General features: G+C 46.2%; 1 protein-coding gene across 2 annotated transcripts in view; it reads right to left on the reverse strand.

The window, feature by feature from the left end:
- Positions 1–15394, reverse strand: part of TMEM184A (transmembrane protein 184A) — a 34407-nt gene extending 19013 nt beyond the window's left edge. The window contains exons 1-2 of one of the 2 annotated variants that reach the window (XM_083585806.1): positions 15264–15394; positions 1372–1593 (exon numbers count right to left, since the gene is read on the reverse strand). The gene's annotated coding sequence lies outside the window, so the exon portion shown is untranslated. Of the gene's footprint in view, positions 1–1371; positions 1664–15263 lie in introns of those variants that run through there. The other variant, XM_083585807.1, reaches the window with a different exon arrangement.
- Positions 15395–23667: the final 8273 nt, after the last annotated feature.

Consider the following 23667-nt stretch of genomic DNA (forward strand, 5'->3'; position numbering starts at 1 on the left):
AGTTAAGGCTGCTTTTAAAGCAAAATTTGCTCTATTACTGGAAGAAATTGATCTTTTAGCGTGGCAGCACCCACACTTTGGGAATCCCAGCCTATTGACATCAGCCAGACGCCATTTCAATGCCTGCTAAAACCAGATACAGTCATACCTCATGTTACGTCCGCTTCATGTTATGTTCTTTCAGGCTACATCCCGCGGCGACCCGGAAGTACCGGAAAGGGTTACTTCCGGGTTTTGCCGCTCAGGCATGCACAGAAGTGCAAAATGACGTCACGCGCATGCGCAGAAGCAGTGAATCGCAACCCGCGCATGCGCAGACGCGCCGCTGCAGGTTGCGCTCTTTTTATGTTGCGAACGGGCCTCCGGAACGGATCCCTTTCGCAAGCAGAGATACCACTGTACATGGAAAATTGATGTGTGTTTTAATCCATTTTGGGTTTATTGGTGATTCTAATTATTTTTTCTAAATAGTTGTTCTTATCTGTTTTTATCCTAATTCTATTGTTTCATTCTTTCTGTAAACCGCTTAGGTCAGGTTTTATTGCAATCAAGCGGTATATAAATTTTATGAAATAAACAAACACTGACCACTCAAAACGGGTTCTTCTTAGATTCAGAAAGAAGCTCCAACTTCATAAACCGCTTATTTTCTTTCTTCCCCCTCCTTCTCTCTCTCTCACACATACACACACGTACGTAACACAGTTAACACACTCTGGGAACAAACATGCCCTAAGCTTTCCGCTTCATCCATTAAAGGTTGCCCACACCAATCAACATGAGCTTTCAGTCATTAATTCACCAATTAAACTGATCAAACCTTGCACCCGTAACAGGGTAAAACTCCCATTCAAGCTCCTCTGGAGATCAGCAGAATGCCTTAATACAGTGGTGCCTCGCAAGACGAAAAGAATCCGTTCCGCGAGTCTCTTCGTCTTGCGGTTTTTTCGTCTTGCGAAGCAAGCCCATTAGCGGCTTAGCGGGCTTAGCGGATCAGCTGATAAGCGGCTTAGCGGATCAGCTGATAAGCGGCTTAGCGGCTTGGGAAAAAGGGGGGGGGAGGAAAAAAACCCCGCAGGAACTCGCAAGACATTTTCGTCTTGCAAAGCAAGCCCATAGGAAATTCGTTTTGTGAAGCACCTCCAAAACGGAAAACCCTTTCGTCTAGCGGGTTTTCTGTCTTGCGAGGCATTCGTCTTGCGGGGCACCACTGTATTTCCCTGGTCCCACCTAGGCACACCGTTGAGCAATAGAAAAAAAATCACCCTGGTTTTTCCAGCAACCGCTTCCACCCCCATCAGACGCACTCTTCGGCTACCTTCTCAGGTGAGCGTCCCTCCTTCTCCCCCCTGCAACACACGTGCAACTCACCCCACAGTTTTACACCCTTGCAGGAGAAGAGCTTCAGTTATCTTCAGCCGAGGAACACACCAGCGTCTAAAAATACTCCTCTTCGTGCTCTCCAAAGAACGGGGAGGCGGGGAGAACGCTGGGCAGAGGAATTCGGGATGCAGACGAACAGCCCCAACTGCTGGGGGGTTGGGTGGTCCCACAGGGCAGCGGCTCAGAGCTCAGCACGAGGGACACCTGCATCTAAAGGAGGAGAGAGGCAGAAGAGGCAGGCGTGAGCAAAGGATCAGCTAGCCACCAGTTTCCCCCCGGGAATCCTAGCTGGCAGAGAAAACGGCTCCTGGGGCCAAGCAGGTACCGCCGGGCACAGTCCAGCAAGTAAACATTAACTGGGCTGCAAAGATAAGTCACTAGGCTGATGTCATGGGAAAGGAAGCAGCAAGGGGCACAGCGCCTGCCTGATTTGTTTCCAATAATAATAATAGTAATAATAATTCATTATTTTTTTTTAAGGAATATTTATTGAGATTTTACAAAGACAAATATACAAAAACACATAATAAAAAAATAAAAAAAATAAGTAAACATACAAAAAAAATAAGAAAAATTAAAAACAATTATTTTTCATAGCTTAAAACTCATTTGCTTGTTTCTTCGACTTCCTCACACCTCCCCTTCTTGTATTCCCATTTAAATAATCAAATCAGCAAATCCTTACCCTCTTTCATTTATCTTATCTCTATAACTTAACATTTTATAACTCAGTATTTTCATCCATTATCAATTCATTTTTGCATATTCTTATTAACTTTGTTGCTAAACCCTTCTTCCATATTCTTAAAGCATTACAGCTGGAAACCACTTAATTTCTATCCAACATCATTCTAACATTCATTAATTTTACAATATTTCTGTAGATAGTCTTTAAATTTCTTCATAATAATTTATTATTTATACCCAGCCACTCTGGGCTGCTTTCAACAGATATTAAAATACAATAGTCTATTAAACATTAAAAGCTTCCCTAAAGAGGGCTGCCTTCAGATGTCTTCTAAAAGTCTGGTAGTTGTTGTTCTCTTTGACATCTGGTGGGAGGGCGTTCCACAGGGCGGGTGCCACTACAGAGAAGGCCCTCTGCCCGGTTCCCTGTAACTTGAGTTCTCGCAGGGAGGGAACTGCCAGAAGGCCCTCGGTGCTGGACCTCAGTGTCCAGGTAGAATGATGGGGATGGAGATGTTCCTTCAGATATACTGGACTGAGGTTGTTTAGGGCTTTAAAGGTCAGCACCAACACTTTGAATTGTGCTTGGAAACGCCGAACTTCTTCCTTATCCTCTCTGCAAACCAGTCTTGGGAAGAGAAGGGCCACAACCCAGCATTCAAGCACCTGCTTCCATGTCAGGGGCCCCAGGTTTCCATCTTGGGCATCTTCAGGCAGGGCTGGGGAGAGTTCCTCCCTAGAACCCTTGAGAGTCACTGCCAGTCAGAGCAGGCAGTACTGAAGGAGCCTCTCCACCCCCTTCATTCAGCCCAGGCACTGAGGTCCAGCTCCGAGGGCCTTCTGGCAGTTCCCTTCCTGCGAGAAGTGAGGTTACAGGGAACCAGGCAGAGGGCTTTCTCGGTGGTGGCGCCCGCCCTGTGGAACGCCCTCCCATCAGACGTCAAGGAAACAAACAACTATCTGACTTTTAGAAGACACCTGAAGGCAGCCCTGTTTAAGGAAGTTTTTTATGTTTGATGAATGCATTTATTATGACAGTCACAGACCAGTTCCGGCTCACTTACAATACAGTGGACGCTCTGGTTGCGAACGTGATCCGTGCGGGATTCATGTTCACAACCCGCAGTATTCGCAACCCGCAGCTGCGCATCTGACCACGCACGGGTTGCAATTTGGCACTTTTGTGCATGCGCAAAGTGTGATTTAGCGCTTCTGCGCATGCGCGACCGCCGAAACCCGGAAGTAACCTGTTACGGTACGTCCGGGTTTCGGTGGTCCGTAACCTGAAAAAACGCAACCTGAAGCATCTGTAACCCGAGGTATGACTTTATCAGGAAAATCATAAAGCACGATCGGGATACAATGAATTGCAATTGGGTATAAAAGGGACAATACAGATATAGCAGCAGTTAAAAATATGTAAGTTAAATCTTAATCACTAAAATATTACCCAAAATTGTCATTTAAAACCTTAATCATTCTGGTAATACAGCTTGTTCCCTAAGTTTTATAGCAGTCACACAGAATTTGGCCACCCTTAGCGTGATCTCTGAGTCCTTGTCCTCTACCAGGAGTTTTAGACATTGAAGTTTGGACCCATTTGGAGATTTTTGTATAACACAGGTGATAAATACTGAAATGTTTGATGTTTTATCGTGTTTTTAATATTCTGTTGGGAGCCGCCCAGAGTGGCTGGGGAGGCCTGACCAGATGGACGGAGTATAAGTAATAAATTTATGATGATGATGATGATGATTATGATGATGAGCCACCTTATCTTGGGGGTTCCCCAGCCAGTTCCTTCCACCATTCCTCTGCCTCCAATCAGTCCATGACAGGTAAGCCCACTGAATCTTGACTGAGCGATCTCAAGATTAGTGTATTTCCCATTTAGAGTCTAGCAATTAAAAAGCTGCAGTACTGATTCAATGCACACTATTTGCTGGTACTCCCTGTGAGACATATATTCTGCGCCCATATAATAGGAACAGCAATCTGCATTACCAAATAACAGACAGAGCTCCATTCATCATCTATCTAACTTACAGTAAGTCCTGGGCACGCAGTGTGGTGCCCTTCTGGAAATTTTGGACTACAACTCCCATCAGCCACTGCCAGCATTAAAAATGGTCATGGGAAGATGGGAGTTGTGGTCCAAAATATATGCAGGAGGCTGGATTGTAGGAACAGTTGGAATACCTTTACATCATAAGATTTATACACTGCTTGGTTGTAAAAAAAAAACTCAGCAGTTTACAAAAAAAGATGAGACAAAATTTTCAACGAGGAAAGTTAACAACCATGTAAGACTTTCGCAAAAGTTAGAAAAACAATAGACTAAAGACAGATTAAAAAGTCACACCAGCTTTCTAAACATCTGGGTAGGCTGGTCGAAACAGAAATGTTTTTAACAGGTGCTGAAAAGAGGACAGTGAAGGCTCCTGCTTGGTGTCAGTATGGGATGCTGGTTAGACCAGTTCTCCGGAAGAGGAAAAATGCCTTCTGCTGATCCTGTTCTCCACCAGTCTGAACCACAACCTGGGGACACTGGACTCACATGGTCTTTCCACCGCATCCATGCCACCAAGGAACACAGAGGAAGCTGCCAGACCAGGTGTCGGCAACCTGCGGCCCATGGGCCGGAAGCGGCCTGCAGAGGCTGTTTAACCTGCCCATGAGCTGCCCAAGAACCAAGCCAGCCGCTAGGCGAATCTCCGCGCTGCCCAGGAAAGGTAAACCTGATTCGGCCCAGGAAAGAAGGCCACCAACTTCCCAAGACTCCGGGGCGTCCCTCTGGTGGTCCTCCCTGGCTATAAATCTCCCTCAGTCCAGAGAGACTGGTGATAAGCGACCCCTCTCTCCTGAGAGGAGCACACTTGTCTTCTGGCATATCACTGCAGAAGAAAGACTCAGTCAGTCGCTCTAAAACTACTTTATTTTACAGTCTGTATATAGAGAATCCATCAGCACGTCTATGCTCTTTGAGCACCAGTACACAACAGCAACATTTTCAGAAGTGAAACTAACTTCCATCAGTACTCAGACTTCCTGTCTCACGCTCACTCAGACACTCACATGATGTACATACACAAAACATAGTGCTACTGCTGGAGAAGCACAGATGGATAAAAATCCTAACACCGACCCCTGTGCCAGACCATTTGTCCATCCAGCTCAGCATTTTATTTTAAAAATCCGATTTAAATTTTTAAAAATTGGATTTAAATAAATAAAATCGGATTTAAATTTTAAAATCCGATTATTATTATTATTATTATTATTATTATTATTATTAAAATCATTGATTTTTATCCACCCTGTTCTCTACCACTGAACCATACCAATTACCCCCCGTCACACACCAGTCTTTATCTCATTCAGATCCAGCCCTCTAAGCATTTGATCAGCGACATTCATAAGTCCTTTGCTGCTGAGGTTCCGCTCAAGTTTTTAATGAAGCCGAAGGCTCAATTGCAAGGAATCTCAGACTGGACTGCCACATCCTCCTAACATTTTGCAGAGGCCGAAACTAGCTTGGAAGAGGAGCTGTGAGCCAGATGTCCTTTATCAAGCACATTTCATCTCGAGACTTACATTTTGCAACATCTCACATCAGGTTTCAGAACATCAACAAGTGCAATCTTTTGGGAACACGCTGACCTGTGATGGTATAAATATGTACCGTCACAGTCCCTGAAGCTGAAAAACAAAATTTCTCCGCTGAGGGGAAGTAACAGATGCTCAGAAACATGCCAAGGAGGTGGATGGGAAGCTTTGGGCTTGATTCTTTGGCACACTTTCCTAGGAGTAGGCACCAACTGAACACAATGGGGCTTACTTCAGAGTAAACAGGCCCAAGACTGCAGTGGATATATAGAATATAGCCATTGTGACTAGCAGCCATTGATCTCCATCTCCTCCTAATTTTTTTAACCTTCTAGGTTGGCAGCTGCAGCTGTCTCCTGCACAAGTGAGTTCCACAGTTTAACAAGGCCCTGTGTGAAAAAGTCCTTTCTTTTATCTGTCCTGAATAATAATAATAATAATAATAATAATAATAATAATAATTTATTTGTACCCCGCCCATCTGGCTGGGTTTCCCCAGCCACTCTGGGCAGCTTCCACAGAGACCAAAAATACACTAAAATGTCACACATTAAAAACTTCCCTGAACAGGGCTGCCTTAAGATGTCTTCTGAATGTCAGGTAGTTGTTTATCGCTTTGACATCTGATGGGAGGGCGTTTCACAGGGCGGGCGCCACTACAGAGAAGGCCCTCTGCCTGGTTCCCTGTAGCTTTGCTTCTCGCAATGAGGGAACCGCCAGAAGGCCCTCGGCGCTGGACCTCAGCGTCCGGGCAGAATGATGGGGGTGGAGACGCTCCTTCAGGTATACTGGGCTGAAGCCATTTAGGGCTTTCAAGGTCAGCACCAACACTTTGAATTGTGCTCGGAAACGTACTGGGAGCCAGTGTAGGTCTTTCAAGACTTGTTTTATGTGGTCTCGGCGGCCGCCCCCAGTCACCAGTCTAGCTGCCGCATTCTGGATTAGTTGTAGTTTCCAGGTCACCTTCAAAGGTAGCCCCACGTAGAGCACATTGCAGTAGTCCAAGCAGGAGATAACAAGAGCATGCACCACTCTGGCGAGACAGTCAGCGGGCAGGTAGGGTCTCAGCCTGCGTAGCAGATGGAGCTGATAAACAGCTGCCCTGGATACAGAACTGACCTGCTCCCCCATGGACAGCTGTGAGTCCAAAATGACTCCCAGGCTGCGCACCTGCTCCTTCAGGGGCACAGTTACCCCATTCAGGACCAAGGAGTCCTCCACACCTGTCCGCCCCCTGTCCCCCCAAAACAGTACTTCTGTCTTGTCAGCAATCTGCCAACCTTCAGCTTCATTGCATGTCTGTGAGTTTTAGTGTTAAGGAAGGGAGAAAACCCCATCCACGTTCTACCCGCCACATATAATTTCAGACGCTTTTCTATCATGCCACGCTTTCCCCTCTAAACTAAAAAAATCCCAAATGCTGCAACCTTTCATCACAGGGGAGCCACCAGTTGAAAAACCTGCCTTCCGAAAAACCTGTTTCGTTGCAAACACACAGAGCCGGAGAAAACATGCTGTTAAAAACAAGAGAGCGTTTTGCCTGGATTCCCGTGAATCTTACCCAGCGACATTGTAGTTCAGAAACAAGCCTTTCACCCACTGCTTCCTAGAACTCTAGTAAATAAGCAAAGCTGTGGAACCACACCCTAAACCTCTGTTTGATTTCTAGTAAGAGTGTGATAAGCTTCGTATACATTTTAGATCCCAATCCTGAGCAGGAACCTGGTTAATCATTCCCTCTGACTTTGCTTGGCCTTATCAACGTGAGGCCACAACATGGGAGACTTCCCAGGTATACAGTGGTACCTCTGGTTGAGAACAGGATCCGTTCCGGAGGCCCGTTCGCAACATGAAAAGAACGCAACCCGCAGTGGCGCGTCTGCGCATGCGCAGGTTGCGACTCACCGCTTCTGCGCATGCGCGTGACATCATTTTGCGCTTCTGCGCATGCACGAGCGGCAAAACCTGGAAGTAACCCTTTCCGGTACTTCCGGGTCGCCGCGGGATGTAACCGGAAAGAACGTAACATGAAGCAGATGTAAAATGAGGTATGACTGTACTAGCGTAAATTATTTTTTTATTTAAATAGTCCTATTTGAAAAGATAGAGCCCTGCATTTGGTGGCTTTCTGATACAGTCATATCTCAGGTTAAAGTTGCTTCAAGTTGAGTGTTTTCAGGTTGCACTCCATGGTGACCCGGAAGTACAGTGGTCCCTCGGGTTACATATGCTTCAGGTTATAGACTCCGCTAACCCAGAAATAGTACCTCGGGTTAAGAACTTTGCTTCAGGATGAGAACAGAAATAGTGCTCCGGTGGTGCGGCAGCAGCAGGAGGCCCCATTAGCTAAAGTAGTGCTTCAGGTTAAGAACAGTTTCAGGTTAAGAACGGGCCTCCAGAACGAATTAAGTACTTAACCCGAGGCACCACTGTAATGGAATGCGTTACTTCCAGGTTTTGCTGCTCACGCATGCGCAGACGCTCAAAATGACTTCACATGCATGCGCAGAAGCAGTGAATCGCAACCAGCGCACGTGCAAACGTGCAGATGTGGGTTGTGTTCTCTTCAGGATGCGAACGGGGCTCCAGAACGGATCCCGTTCGCATCCAGATGTACCACTGTACAGTGGCATCTCAGAAGTCAAATGGAATCCGTTCCGGAAGTCCGTTCGACTTCCAAAATGTTCGGAAACCAAGGCGTGGCTTCTGATTGGCTGCAGGAAGCTCCAGCAGCCAATCGGAAGCTGCAGAAGCCACATCAGACGTTTGGGTCCCAAAGAACGTTCACAAACCGGAACACTCACTTCCGGGTTTGCGGCATTCGGGAGTCAAAATGTTCGACTTGCAAGGTGTTTGGGATCCAAGGCACGACTGTATGTAAAGGCCGGCGTTAGAAACTCAGATATGTAAGCTAAGTGTCAAATGGTTCCTAAAACCAGGGTTACAGTCACCAAAATGGAATGCCCACTTGCCACTTTGCAGCCAGAGTGCTCGAAAGGTGTATCTTTCAACCTGGCTTTCTGGTTTCTGAAATTCACTCCGATTGTGCAGATAAAATATGATGGGTAGAATTCTACAGGATGTGCTGCTAGTGTGTGGAAATAGTCAAGATCTAAGAATCTCCAGGCATGCACCTCCAGGTGGAGACATCAGGTTCCCCCGGGGCAACTTCACTTGGTCTCAACTGGCCGATTGCCAGCTGCAAAATGTGCCTGGTGAATTTCAAATGCTGGTAAAGACCTGAAGAACTCTGCACCTGATTAACTGGCAAGCCACCTCCCCGTCCTTCTATAGACCTGGTACATTGCAGGAATAACCTGATACGTCTTGTTGGTGGCAGCACAGTGATAAAGACCATTGTATGACAGTGACCCACCAAAAAGCATTTTCTGCTCTTGCGCCTGTTGTGTTCCATAGGACACACCATCAGTGACACAACGAACTACACCTTTGGCCCCATGGAAATGATGTCTTCTTCTTCTTCTTCTTCTTCTTCTTCTTCTTCTTCTTCTTCTTCTTCTTCTTCTTCTTCTGCGATCACTCCTAGTCGAGTAAGATTGTCTTCCATAAACACAGTCTTAACAGTGAGTCCATAAGCAACTGTGGAGGCCAATTCTGGATCCACACATCCTTCCACAGAGGGGACATAGGTTTCCGGGCGTGAGCTGATCATGGTGAGGATTTGCCAAGCATGTCTTCCTCTTAGCACACTTCTCCCTTGTGTCCTGAGTTTGAGTGTCTTCAAAGTCCATGACATCATTGGTAAAGGTTGTTCTCCAACTGGAGCGCTCGCAGGCCAGTGTTTCCCAGTTGTCTGTGTTTATACTACCTTTTAAAAGATTTGCCTTGAGAGAGTCTTTAAACCTCTTTTGTTGACCACCAACATTATGCTTTCCATTTTTAAGTTCGGAATAGAGTAGTTGCTTTGGAAGACGATAATCAGGCATCCACACAACATGACCAGTCCAACGAAGTTGATGTTGAAGAATCAGTGCTTCCACACTGGTGATCTTTGCTTCTTTCAGTACACTGGCATGAGTTCACCTGTCTTCCCAAGCGATGTGTAAAATTTTTGGAGAGCCCACTCATGGCGACAAGGTGATGATCCAGCGAGTGAGAAATGATGTGCCATCACTGAGCTATCACTCCCTGTAATGCAGGAATGTCAACTGAATCTCAACCTTTCTGAGCTATATCAGACAGGAACAGGCTATGAGCAGGGCAGGTCCAGGGGGTTCTTGCCAATCTTCCAGCCGGTTCTCTAGAGCTCCTGCCCTCCCACCGCCAGGGCTTCTGAGTGCTTTCATCCGAGTCCATAAACGCAAAGGGATCTTGCACCTTCTCCCAGTACATGCAGCAAGAGCTTCCACAGCCAGCACTGACCAGCGGAAGGGCACCAAGAGTGTTTGAGTTAAAATGCTTATGCAGTCACGAGAGGAACAGCGGGCAGGGCCAGATGCACAGGCCCTTCAACCTCTGATTAATGCAGAACAAGGCACCCAGTTATTATTTTTAAATAGTCGCTTCCAAGGAACAAGATGGCTTGCGAGGCACAGAATCATCTCATCACAGGCTTTCAAAATCACCCGGCCAACACTTTCAGCAGGGGAAAAACTGCTCCCACTTGCCAGATGGGGGCCTAGATCAGTGCTGGTCAACCTGCAGCCCACTGGGTGCAGCTGAACTACAACTCCCATCAGCCCTGGCTATGCAGGCTGGGGCTGGTGGGACTTACAGTTCTGTAGCGCCTGGAGGGTCAGAGGTTATCCACCCTGGCCTAGATAACCAGCAGAGTTGTTGCAATAGTAGCGGACCGGGGTTTGCATGCCATAGGATTTTGACACTTGAGGTGTATTTTTTTAAAAGACCTGCATTATTTTTGCAATTTTAAGTTGTTTAATCTGTTTCTCAGCATTGTGTACTATTGTGTTTCAATATTCATGCTGTGTTTTAATTGCACACCGCCCTGGGGCCTTAGGGTGAAGGGCGGGTTAATAAGCAGTAATAGTAATGTTGTGGGCATCTGTCTGTCTCAAAAGACAATGGAGTGCGCCTCCAGGGGTGAAGTCAAACTGCTGCGTTTGCAGAACTAAAGTGAGCTCCCTGGGGCGCAAGCCTGGGCAGTGTGTCTGGAGGTCCTGGGCTGCCCAGACAACAAGACCCTCTCTCAGCCTCACTGATGGGGTCCAAAGGAAAGCAGAGCAAGACATTTGGCACCAGCTGGGCTGCAGGAGTTGCCAGAAGGAGGAGTACAAGGTGCCATCCAACAGTCTTAGGGATACCGCTCCAGATTTGGGTAGAGTTTACTCCCTAGTCTTTTCTTCTCCTGATTATGTCCTGCAAGGCAGCACAGGTTTAGGATCAGAGTTTTCCTTCTCCTAGATGACTACCTTCCCAGGTTTAAGAACCCAACAACAACAATGACTGAGAGCGGCCGCCAAGACCATATAACACCGGTCCTGAAAGACCTACATTGGCTCCCAGTACGTTTCCGAGCACAATTCAAAGTGCTGGTGCTGACCTTGAAAGCCCTAAATGGTCTCAGTCCAGTATACCTGAAGGAGCGTCTCCACCACCATTATTCTGCCCGGACACTGAGGTCCAGCGCCGAGGACCTTCTGGTGGTTCCCTCACTGCGAGAAGTGAAGTTACAGGGAACCAGGCAGAGGGCCTTCTCGGTGGTGGCACCTGCTCTGTGGAATGTCCTCCCATCAGATGTCAAAGGAATAAACAACCATCTGACATTTAGACGACATCTGAAGGCAGCCCTGTTTAGGGAAGTTTTTAATGACGGAAGTTTTAATGTATTTTTAATCTTTTGTTGGAAGCTGCCCAGAGTGGCTGTGGAAACCCAGCCAGATGGGCAGGGTATAAATAAATTATTATTATTATTATATTACAGTGGTACCTCTGGTTGTGAACGGGATCCGTTCTGGAGGCCCGTTCGCAACATGAAAAGAACGCAACCCGCAGTGGGTATGCACGCGCGGGTTACAATTCACTGCTTCTGCACATGCGCTTGACATCATTTTGTGCGTCTGCGTCACCGCAGGACGTAACCTGAAAGAACGTAACATGAAGTGGACGTAACATAAGGTATGACTGTATTATTATTATTAAATGCTTTAAATACATGCTGTGGATCTGCTCTTAGTCCCTGGAACTGCCAGCTGAAAGGTTCAGGTCCAAGGCAGCAGGGAAGACATTTCTGTATGCCCGAAATCCAGGAGAGCTGCTGCCAGCCAGAGCAGAGTATACTGAGCCCAACAGAGCAATGGTCTGTCTTGACAGCAGGCAGCTTTGTACCTTCAGCTGACGCTAAGGAAATCGCTCAGCTCTTGTCCCTGGACTTGAAGGCAAGCCAATGTTTCCGGGCTCTTAAAAACCTGGAGCACAGCCCCTTATCGCAGATTTGCACCGGTCAATTTATACAAACAGAGGCAAATGTAGGGTTTTTTCCGAGCAAATTCAGAGCAGAAGGTAGCTGGGATCTCCTTAGCAGTGCACTTCACAGCAAGCCAGGGATCCCTGTAAGAAAAGTTTTTTAAAACATTCTTTTTTTGGGGGGGTTGGGTGGGGTGATTAAAGGCTCAGGTTGAAAGACACAGAGCACAGTCCCGCTGGTCTATGCCAACTCCAAGAGTATAACTTAGGCTTCAGAAAGTTTAAGTGCACTCTCCTCCAAGTCTCATTTAAAGCCACATTTTGGAACATCATGATGCCATCTTCAAACCAAAGCAGCTGAAATCAGTGTGCCTTTCTATTGGGTAAACCCAATAAGGATTGTGGTACACAAACATATCTTTAGAACCAAGCGCCACTGAAACCAAGGAGACTGGAATCAAGCCTCAAAACGTGTTTACTCAGAAGCAAATGCCGCTGGTTCCCATGGGGCTGGCTTTTCAGTTAAGTACATCTTGAATGCACAGCCTAAGGCATACACAATTTTCTTTAGATTAAGCCCCCCAAAGCCCTTACACGGATTTTTCAAAACATCTTATATACGCCACTCAATTCAGACAATGCTGAAACACTTCTCGAGGGGATAAATTAATTCACCTGCTTAATTTTATTCCAAAAACCCTTAATTTTATTAGAGAGCCTCAAAGTGGCACCTGCATCAAGATAACATATTCTTCATGTTCAATCTGTGAATTAATCAACTACAAGCAGATGGCTAGCATATTAAAGGGTGTTTAATGAGCTGCCCTTCTTTCTTCAGTGAAAGATATCAGGACTGGGACCTAAATATCATTTAACATAAATTAATTACCTCTTTCCGTGCTTAAACCCTTATGTTCGCACAGCTTTATACAAGACAATGTATTTATACAATACATTGCTTCCCCCCGAATGAAAGGTGCCTGCAGAACCTAAAATATTTCTTCATACAGAATGCTGGAATTCAATTTAACACGACTGAGGGCGGACTTCATAATTTAGGACTACATTTACCTACGAGTAAGCCTATTGGGATGCAGGTGGCGCTGTGGGTTAAACCACAGAGCCTAGGACTTGCCGATCAGAAGGTTGGCAGTTTGAATCCCTGCGACGGGGTGAGCTCCTGTTGCTCAGTCCCTGCTCCTGTCCACCTAGCAGTTCGAAAGCACGTCAAAGTGCAAGTAGATAAATAGGTACCGCTCCTGCGGGAAGGTAAACGGCGTTTCCATGCGCTGCTCTGGTTTGCCAGAAGTGGCTTAGTCATGCTGGCCACATGACCCAGAAGCTGTACGCCGGCTCCCTCGGCCAATAAAGCGAGATGAGCACTGCAACCCCAGAGTCGGTCACGACTGGACCTAATGGTCAGGGGTCCCTTTACCTTTAAGCCTCAGAGAGCTGCTGGGGGGGGGGGGCAGGAGGATTTACTTCTGAGTTGGATTGGGCTTCAGGTGCCAGACTTTGGTTTTTAAACTCAGGTGGTTTACTTCCTCATGTACTGCATAAACTATGGAACTCACTTCCTCAGGAGACAGTGATGGCTGCCAAGATGGATGACTTTAAAAGAGGAGCAGACAGATTCATGGAGGATAAGGCTCTCAGTGGTTGCTAGTCAGGATGGGTCTGTCCTGTCTCCACAGTCAGAGGCAGCAATGCTTCTGAATACCAGTTTCTGGAAGCCACAGGAGGGAAGAGGGGTCTTGGGTTCGAGTCCTGATTGAGTGTTTCCCACAGGGACACCTGGTTGGCCACTGTGAGAACAGGATACTGGACCAAGTGGGCCATTGGCCAGACCCAGAAGGCTCTTCATACGTTCTTCATATTCTTATGGTGTCTAACGTAGCTCTCAAAACAAGAGTTTTGCACTGCTGTGTTTTTAAAAAACAAATATATGCCCCGCTTTTTCCTTGCAGGCAAACCCAACCAACTTAATAATAAAGGTAAACAATGTATTTAACATCCAGAACAAATGCTACAGAAACTTTATATATAAAGAAATTATTTCACCTTGTGATACTCGAGTTCTGTTGCACGTTGCATTTAAAAAATAAAATAAAAGTAGTGCTGTTGGTATACTATTTCTATTCTAAAAACAAAAGCCACACTCCCAAAGTTCTCCAAGAACTCTAAAAACAGCAAGCATTTATAGGATTGAAAGCGCACATGTCAACACAAACAAACTTTCAGCGGCTGCATCCTCATAAAGCTAGTTGCTTGTGGAAAATATGGGACCAGTGACAGCTGGAGCCCCATAGGCCTGGGGTGGGGGAGGCAAGGCGGTCCTGCAGTAGGTGGCACTAGAGAGCCAACTAATTCTAATTTTATCCCCATCCTCCTCCTCTGTAAGGGTAATGTTGAGATGGAGGAGGAGCAGGTTGACAGCTTGTGCGATTGCCTGAAGGAGACAAGAGGTGGCGAGTTGAGGCTGGTGGGGCAATGCCTCCTTCTTCTGAATGGGCCAGCCTCCACTGAGATCTATAGGCTATGAGAAATTAGATCGGAAAGCCAGCTTGAGTAGAAAGTAGGGCTGGGGAGACTTAAGGGGGGTCATGTGGCATAGAAATCCATGCAGATGGGGAGACTGGCCTTACACACTGTTGGTTTTCAGAGAGAGAGGGAGAGAAAGAGAGAGAGAGGAGGAATATAGCATGAGAACCACGGTGTTTTTACCGATTAGTGTCCCCGACTAATACGGCCTGGAAGCCCAGGGTTCAAATGTACACACTTGGCCGTGAGCTCAGTGGGTGACCCTCGGACCTGCCACAGACACCCGGTCTACTTCACAGGGCTGTCGTGAGGATTAAATGAGGAGAGAACCACGGACGCCGCTTGGAGAAACAGGTGGGCTATAACTGAATCCCCAAAAGTAAACCAACGCCCCCAGCTGGCTCTGCTACAGAAACGTCAACAATCAAAAGAAAACTTCCCGTTTCCCATGGAACTTCCCAAACGTCTCCAAGGAGCGCAGCGCGTTTTCAAATTTGGGTTAAAGAAGGGCAGCCTCGTTTGGCGACCTGCCTGCTTCTTCTTTTTTGCCCAGATCGGCTGAGATCTCTCTCTCTAGGGCCGCTCTCGCCCCACCTGCCCCCCTGGGCCAGGAAGCTCTCTTCCTCCTCCTCCTCCTCCCGGCCGCGCGCCCCCTTACTCACCTGCGTCCGGCGCGCAACAGGAGCGCACGGGCGGAGGCGCAGCTCCAGGAAGCGCGGCGCTTTCCCAGCGCGGCTGCTTCCTCTTCTCGTCCCATCCGGCCCCGGAGAGCCCTCCCTCGGCCGTACCTCCACCTGGCTTCCTTTCCCCAGAGACTCCTCCTTCTCCTCCTCCTCCCTCCTGCTCAGTCCCAGCCTCGCCGGCCTTTGCTGTTTGCGCGTCTCCCTGGAGATGGCCCCCAAACGTCGCCCGGCACCTGGGCGCTCCTTCCGCGGCGCCGCCTGCTTCCCTTCCCAGCCGCACCTGGCGCAGGTGCGCACGGAACGGAGAGCCCGGCCAAGACGGGGGTGGCGATTCTCTCCACATTTCCTGGATGAGTCAAGTCCGGGGCGAAGGCAGGAGGAGACAATTGTTGCTTATTTGTTGTTTTCTTCTTTTTTTACCATGCCTCCAAGTTGATCGAAGTGGCACACATAACTCTCCTTCCGCCACCATTTTATCCTCGCACAACAACCCTGCGAGGTAGACTGTGATAGGCAGAAGGTCAGCCAGGGAGCTTAATGGCCGAGTGGGGATTTGAACCCTGGTCTATCAAGTTTTCTTGGGGACGCGGGTGGCGCTGTGGGTTAGGACTTGCCGATCAGAAGGTCGGCGGTTCGAATCCCCGTGACGGGGTGAGCTCCCATTGTTTGGTCCCAGATCCTGCCAACCTAGCAGTTTCAAAGCACGTCAAAGTGCAAGTAGATAAATAGGTACCGCTCCAGCGGAAAGGTAAACGGCATTTCCATGCACTGCTCTGGTTTGCCAGAAGCGGCTTAGTCATGCTGGCTACATGACCCGGAAGCTGTATGCCGGCTCCCTCGGCCAATAAAGCAAGATGAGCACCGCAACCCCAGAGTCGTCCACGACTGGACCTAATGGTCAGGGGTACCTTTACCCTTTACCTATCAAGTTTTAAGGCAACGCTCTTGCTAGTATAGCATACTGGCTGACTTAGGTGGCAAGGCACACAGCTGATCTGTGTGAACAATGTTGGGCAAGAAGGGGGTCTGGTTGGAGCTGTGAGCTGACAAGGGGCCACTCCACATGGTATATTTAAAGCTCATCCAATGCACATTGAATGCATATGACTTACACCCCAGACTCCTGGGAATGTTGGGAACTGTAATTCTGTGTGGAACTATAGTTCCCAGGATTCCTTGGGAGAAAGCCATGTGTTTTAAATGTGGTTTAAACATATAGTATTAATTCTTTTTAACCACCGAAAAGCCTTAGATTTACAGATACTGCAATTTAGAATAATTTCTACAGGAGAAAGAGTGGGCTTGTTTAGTGAGTGAATAACAGGACAAGAAGTTCTTTGAACTGTGTCTGTTTGCAGTAGTATTCCTGTGAGATAAGTTTGAAGAGGATGCAGCTTTAATTTCAGAAATGCCATATATATATATGTAAAGAAGTGTATGTAAATGCCATATATATATGTAAAGAAGTGCTTTATTCTGTCCATTCTGAGCCTACCACAAATCGGCTTCTTTGGCTCCCCAACCCCACCCCTGCCCAGCCAGTTCCAGGGCTGTGTGAGAGGGCAAACAGTTTAGGAACAAAGGGAGCTGTTTTGTACCAAGTCAGACCATTATTCCATCTTGCTCAGTAATTACCAGCACTGACTGGCAGCAGAGAAAGAAACCTGCTGACTGCCATTTACTGTACTTCCTCCTGCCTTCAGTTTTCTGTTGCTGATTACACCTTGCTCCTTCCCCTCTTCCTTTCTCCTGCTTTGATGTTTCACAGGAAGCCAGACTTGCTGTTCCAGTCCCCCACCCCCCACCCCGCCTTCTCAAGATACTCTTCTTGGGAAAGGGGTTAAGCATATTGTAGACCAACCTCCCGGCACTTGGTGTCTAATAAAAACATCATCCAAGTGGCTTGAACCTCTGCATCATATTTGGATGCCAAAGAATCCAAATCATTGCCAAAAGCAAGGATCTGGTCCTCATTGTTTGAGTTTGGGAAGTGCTTAATCGTGGGGACATCTGAATTGATGTTCCAGTGAAATTTAGACGGATTTCGTTGCTACTGGGACATCTTTGTTATTGGACAGCACTGAAGGGAGACAGCTTTGCTCTGGAATGCGAGACAGCTTCCCAAGCAAAAGAACTTACAGCCTACTGAGTGTAACTTGCTATGTCCTTTGTTCAACAGATTTGATCCCCAAATTTCTCCTCAAAATCCTCTCCGGTGATTTCTGAAGTAATGATTACAGTGGAACCTCGGTTTTCAAAAGTAATCCGTTCGACTTCCGAAATGTTTGAAAATCAGAGGGTTGTCGGCAAAGTGAATGGTGAAAATAGAAAAAAACGTGCTGTGGAAGCCATTCGACTTCTGAGGCGCGGTCGAAAATGGAAGCTTCCAGGTTTTCGGTGTTCGGCTTCCGAAACATTCGGCAGCCAAGACGTTCAAAAACCAAGTTTCCACTGTATGAAGAATAAGAGAGCCTTTTAGATCAGGCCAAGGATTCATCTAGTCACAGAATCACAGAGATGGAAGGGACCATGAGAGTAATCTTTTGCCCAATGCAGGACTCGAACCCATGAGATTCAGAGTCTCGTACTCTACCAACTGAGCTGTCCCAGGGATCAGCATCCTGTTCTCACAGTGGTCAGCCGGATGCCTGTGGGAATCCTGCAGGCAGGACCCAAGCACAAGAGCTAGTAAGGTAAAGGGACCCCTAACCATTAGGTCTAGTCGTGGCCGACTCTGGGGTTGCGGCGCTCATCTCGCTTTATTGGCTGAGGGAGCCAGCGTACAGCTTCCAGGTCATGTGGCTAGCATGACTAAGCCGCTTCTGGCAAACCAGAGCAGTGCACGGAAACGCTGTTTACCTTCCCGCCGGAGAGGTACCTATTTATCTACTTGCACTTTGATGTGCTTTCAAACTGCTAGATTGGCAGGAGCAGGGACCGAGCAACGGGAGCTCACCCCGTTGCAGGGATTTGAACCGCTGACCTTCTGATCAGCAAGCCCTAGACTCTGTGGTTTAACCCACAGCGCCACCCTCATCCCACACAAGAGCTAGTAGCTATAAATAATAATAATAATAATAAGACAAATTCATAGAGGAGAGGGCTTATCGACACCCCCCAGCCATGATGGCTCTGCCTTGCTTCCAAACTTGGAGGTTGTAATGTTTCTGAATACCAGTTGCTGTAAGCCCCGGGAGTGTGTTGATCTTGCTGATCTCAGATCCTGCTTGCGTGTGAACAGCATGCTGGACTCGATGGGCCATGGGCCTGATCCAGCAGGCTCCCCTTACGTTTGTGTCAAGATGCAGAGCAGGCTCCCACTTCACCTGTCGATCATGATCACTGCATAACCTCAACGGTTCTCCCGGCATTCGAAACGCATCCCAAAGCTACCACTTCCAAAGAACCAGCGAGGTGACAGATTGCCTTGCAGAGACCGTCAGATCGATGGGCCTGCTTTTCTATGCCTCGCACACGTCTCGGCCTGAATTACGGCGCGGTGATGGACGCTTAGGTGCCACATAATTCCTTCCTGGCAATCGCTTGTCCAATTTGTAACTTGCAGAGGCGCCATAAAACACCCGTTTAATTGACTGCATCTGGACGCATCAGCTGCCCGAAAGAGGCTGCCAGATTTCGGGTCCCTCTGCAGCCTCCGAAAGCAGAGTGACAACAGTGATTATGGCGTCTCCGTCTTCCAAGCCAGTTGCAAGATTTAATCTTCAGGAAAGGCGCAATTGTAAGCTGCAGCAGAGACGGGGTAGAAGTCTACTCCCAGCTTCTGGGATGGAGAGCCACCTGAACATAACACTGGGGGGAAATCTCATGCGACAGAAAACGGGGAAAAAATTGTTCCCCAGTATACTGTGTATAGAAGGGACGTGGGTGGCGCTGTGGGTTAAACCACAGAGCCTAGGACTTGCCGATCAGAAGGTCGGTGGTTTGAATCCCCGTGACGGGGTGAGCTCCTGTTGCTCGGTCCCTGCTCCTGCCCACCTAGCAGTTTGAAAGCACGTCAAAGTGCAAGTAGATAAATAGGTACCGCTCCGACGGGAAGGTAAACGGCATTTCCGTGCGCTGCTCTGGTTCACCAGAAGCGGCTTAGTCATGCTGGCTACATGACCCAGAAGCTGTACGCCGGCTCCCTCGGCCAATAAAGCGAGATGAGCGCCGCAACCCCAGAGTCGGTCACGACTGGACCTAATGGTCAGGGGTCCCTTTACCTTTTATACTGTGTATCCCAAGGGAATATTTTTTTGCATACCTCCAACTGTACATAGATATACATCTCATTTTCAATGCTATACATGTCATGTTCAATGCTATATAAGTCACATTTATACTCATATTGTACTACTTTGGCTATGTGTTTAATAAAATATTGAATCTTGTATTGTGAAAAACAAAGATTATGGTGAAAAGTGAAAAACATGAATTGCAAAAAAACTAGAGCTTACAGAACAAAACCAACTTCAGATATGAAATCAGCACTTCGAAATTAGGATAGAACAACTGCAGGTGTCAATGCAACAAAAATTGTGTTTCCCAGTGTAATCATTAAGGCTGCAATCCAAACTCCGTCCACCTGCGAGTAAATTCCACTGAATTCAGGACGACTCACTTCTAAGTAGGATTGTGCTGCTACTCTCTGTGTACTTAACTGGGAGCAAGATGCAACTGGCAAGGTTGGTCTCTCCTGGAAGGAGCAGGTTCGTGTCTTGGGGTCACTCCTGGATCCAGTGTTATCACTGCAATACCTGTTTCCAGCTGTTTTGGACAGAGATGATTTGGCCACTGTATTCCATGCTCCATGGCAGCTTCCAGGCTGGATTACTGCAATGCACTCTACGTGGGGCTGCCCTTGAAGACAGCTTGGAAACTTCAACTGGTCCAAAATGTAGCGGCCAGATTGCTAGCTGGAATTTCCTTCCTGATTTCATATACCCCATGTTTCAAAACAGTTGCATAGGTTGCCGGTTCACTTCCAGGCCCAATTCAAGATGCTCACATTAGTATTTAAAGCCCTAAACAGAGGCATTATTCTGGGATGTGTCTGGAAGACCTGGGGACTAGGCAGCACAATCCGATACAGTAGTACCTCGGGTTAAGTACTTAATTCGTTCCGGAGGTCCGTACTTAACCTGAAACTGTTCTTAACCTGAAGCACCACTTTAGCTAATGGGGCCCTCTGCTGCTTCTGCGCTGCCAGAACACGATTTCTGTTCTCAATCTGAAGCAAAGTTCTTAACCCAAGGTAATATTTCTGGCTTAGCAGAGTCTGTAACCTGAAGCGTATGTAACCTGAAACGTATGTAACCCGAGGTACCACTGTACAGTGGTACCTTGGTTCTCAAATGCCTTGGTACTCAAACAACTTGGAACCCAAACACTGCAAACCCAGAAGTAAGTGTTCCGGTTTGCAAACCTTTTTCAGAAGCCGAACATGCTCTGTTTTGAGTGCCACGCTGAGGTCTTTGTGTGGAACCCAGTTCAGCTACCGATTTGTTGATTGATTGTGTGATTGCAGTACATTGTTTATTGCTTTCATTTTATGTATCCATGGTCTCGTTAGATAGTAAAACTCATGTTAAACTGCTGTTTTAGGGGTTGTTTTTCAAAATCTGGAACGGATTAATCCATTTTGCATTACTTTCTATGGGAAAGCGTGCCTTGGTTTTGGAATGCTTTGGTTTTGGAACGGACTTCCGGAACGGATTGAGTTTGAGAACCAAAGGTAACACTGTATACAGGTCTACTCTGAAATAAAGCGATGTTGTGTTTAATGGAACGGTGTGTACTGGATCATGGCCTTATTCATTTTAGAGAGAGAAGACAACATGCGAGGAAATACCAGATATTAGATTGCATTTTCCCCCCAATACCATGAAATTCACAGGAAAGATTGTCTGCCTGCATGAACTCAAAACAATCACTTACTGGAGGCGTCGGGAGATTAAACATTGCATCAATACCATGCATCACCTCTATGGATTTTAATGCTTGTCGTTAAGCTGGCCGTTTGACAAATGCAACAGAGGTAATAATGCTATTATTGACTTGGTGTAATAAAAATTTATATTACAAAAATAAAAATAAAATTTAGGAGGGCGGGGAGTTTTTATGGGCTGCTTTATGAGCGTTTTCAGCGACTCCAGAGAAAGCAGCAGATAGCGATTGCTGCGGGAGTCAATACAAGAGGGCAGCAGATCCGCAGCAAATCCATCAACTCAGTGGAGAAGTAGGAGCTCTGAACATTCCGGAAAGCTCGGTTATTTGGAAAATGCTACTAAGCCCCCACACCAAGATAACAGAGATATCAATTTGATAAGTTTCTTTGCACTATAATAATAAGCATCAAACACAGTAACTGTTGGCCAGGTATCTTGTAAGAGAATGGTTTCTTCATCTTAATAATAGAACACAGTACAGTGGTACCTTGGTTCTCAGACGCCTTGGTACTCAAAACAATTTGGAACCCAAACACTGAAAACCCGGAAGTAAGCGTTCTGGTTTGCAAACTTTTTTCGGAAGACAAACATGCTGTGTTTTGAGTGTTATGCTTCTGATTTGAGTTTTACGCTGAGGTCTGTCTATTTTTGCTATTTATTTTGCATTCTTGTTTTTGCGGCTCTTTTTGTTTTGCTTTTGTGACTGTGTGGAACCCAGTTCAGCTACTGATTGATTGATTATGTGACTGCAGTACATTGTTTATTGCTTTCATTTTATGGTTCCATGGTCTCGTTAGATAGTAAAAATTCATGTTAAACTGCTGTTTTGGGGGTTGTTTTTTAAAGTCTGGAACGGATTAATCCATTTTGCATTACTTTCTATGGGAAGGCGTGCCTTGGTTTTGGAACGGACTTTTAGAATGGATTAAGTTTGAGAACCAAGATACCACTGTATTATTCCCTCTATTTCCAATGTCTGGAGTGTGAGCATCATTCCTTATGTCCCCAAATCATCACCACTCATGCAAAAAAAAGGGAGAAAATCCAGAGTTTGCAGGAGCACAAAAAAAAAAGCTTAAGGGAGAGAACTCCAAAACAATCCAAGGCCACAGAATGTTGACTGACAGAGGTTGCACTTTGTTAAAAGAGTTACTAAAAGACCCCTATTCCCCCCACTGACCATTCCCAGAGTTCCCTGGGAAGAGTGATTCATTGTTAAACTACGTTGGCAATTGTAGTTCTGGGAGGGGAATAACGGAATCTCTTAACACCTCTCAGCACCCTGAACAAACTACAACTCCCAGCATTCTTTGAGGGAACCATGACTGCTTAAAGTGATATCACAGAGCTTCAAAAAATGTCTGGATGCGGTCTAAGTTCTTCAGAACCCTTTCACATTACAAACTATTTTCTGCCCAATATATAACTGGAATTTGATACCAACTTTAAAAAAAAACTTTTAAAAAACCTGTTTGTCTTTTGCTTTGAGTTGCTGTGGCAAAAATGCAACTCATATATTTGATAAGGAATAAAATTAAAAATTAGATGGGTACAATCCAGCTGTTTGTAAGTACTTTCAAAAACATCCATTTCGACTGGATGGGTTGGAATCGCAATCTTAGGCACACTGACTCATAACCAAATCCTTCTGAACTCAGTGGAAATCTACTCTCAGGTAAGTGTATTTAAGATTGTGGTCTTAAGTGCCCATCTGGCTCTCAGCTAAAAAATTATAAAAATTTATATTAAAAAATTATTAGAAGATAAAGTTCTGACCAGAGAAGAATGGCAGATTAAGTTGATGGATTATGCTGAAATGGCAAAAATGACTGGAAGAATCAGAAAACAGGAAGAACAAAATTTCAATAAAGAATGGCAATTTAAAAAAAATTATCTTAAAAACCACTGTAAACAGTTAAAACTGTTAGTAGGATTGGAATAACACTTGCAGTTTAACGGTGAATTTTGGATATAATGGAGATGGTAAAAGATCTGGATTATTATAAAAGATGCAAGAGGAAATGATTAATAATAGGACCCACGAAAAGGGAGTCCAGGATATTCTTTGGAATCTTGTTTTTGTTGTATGTTGGATATGCGATAGTAAAACTACAATTTGAAAAACTATATATATACACTTACATATACATATATAGCCCCCTGAAAAGTGAGCTGAAAGACTTCTTGAGAGGACAATCTATTTTGGCAGCTAAGGGGGAAGAGAGTTTGTGGGATGGGGGTTATTGGTCTGTTTTATTATTTATTTTGTGTTTTCCCATATTGTATTTTTTTTATGTTGTGAACCACCCTGCGATCTTGAGGCGGAAGGCGGTATACACGTTTTGCAAATAACAATTTTAAAAAGCCGTTTCGACTTCTTTCTCACAAAAGTCTCATACAGGCCTAGCAAGAACAGACAAACTTCGAAACGGATC

Source organism: Podarcis filfolensis (assembly GCF_964270895.1).
Source record: "Podarcis filfolensis genome assembly, chromosome: 14".
Classification (NCBI taxonomy): domain Eukaryota; kingdom Metazoa; phylum Chordata; class Lepidosauria; order Squamata; family Lacertidae; genus Podarcis; species Podarcis filfolensis.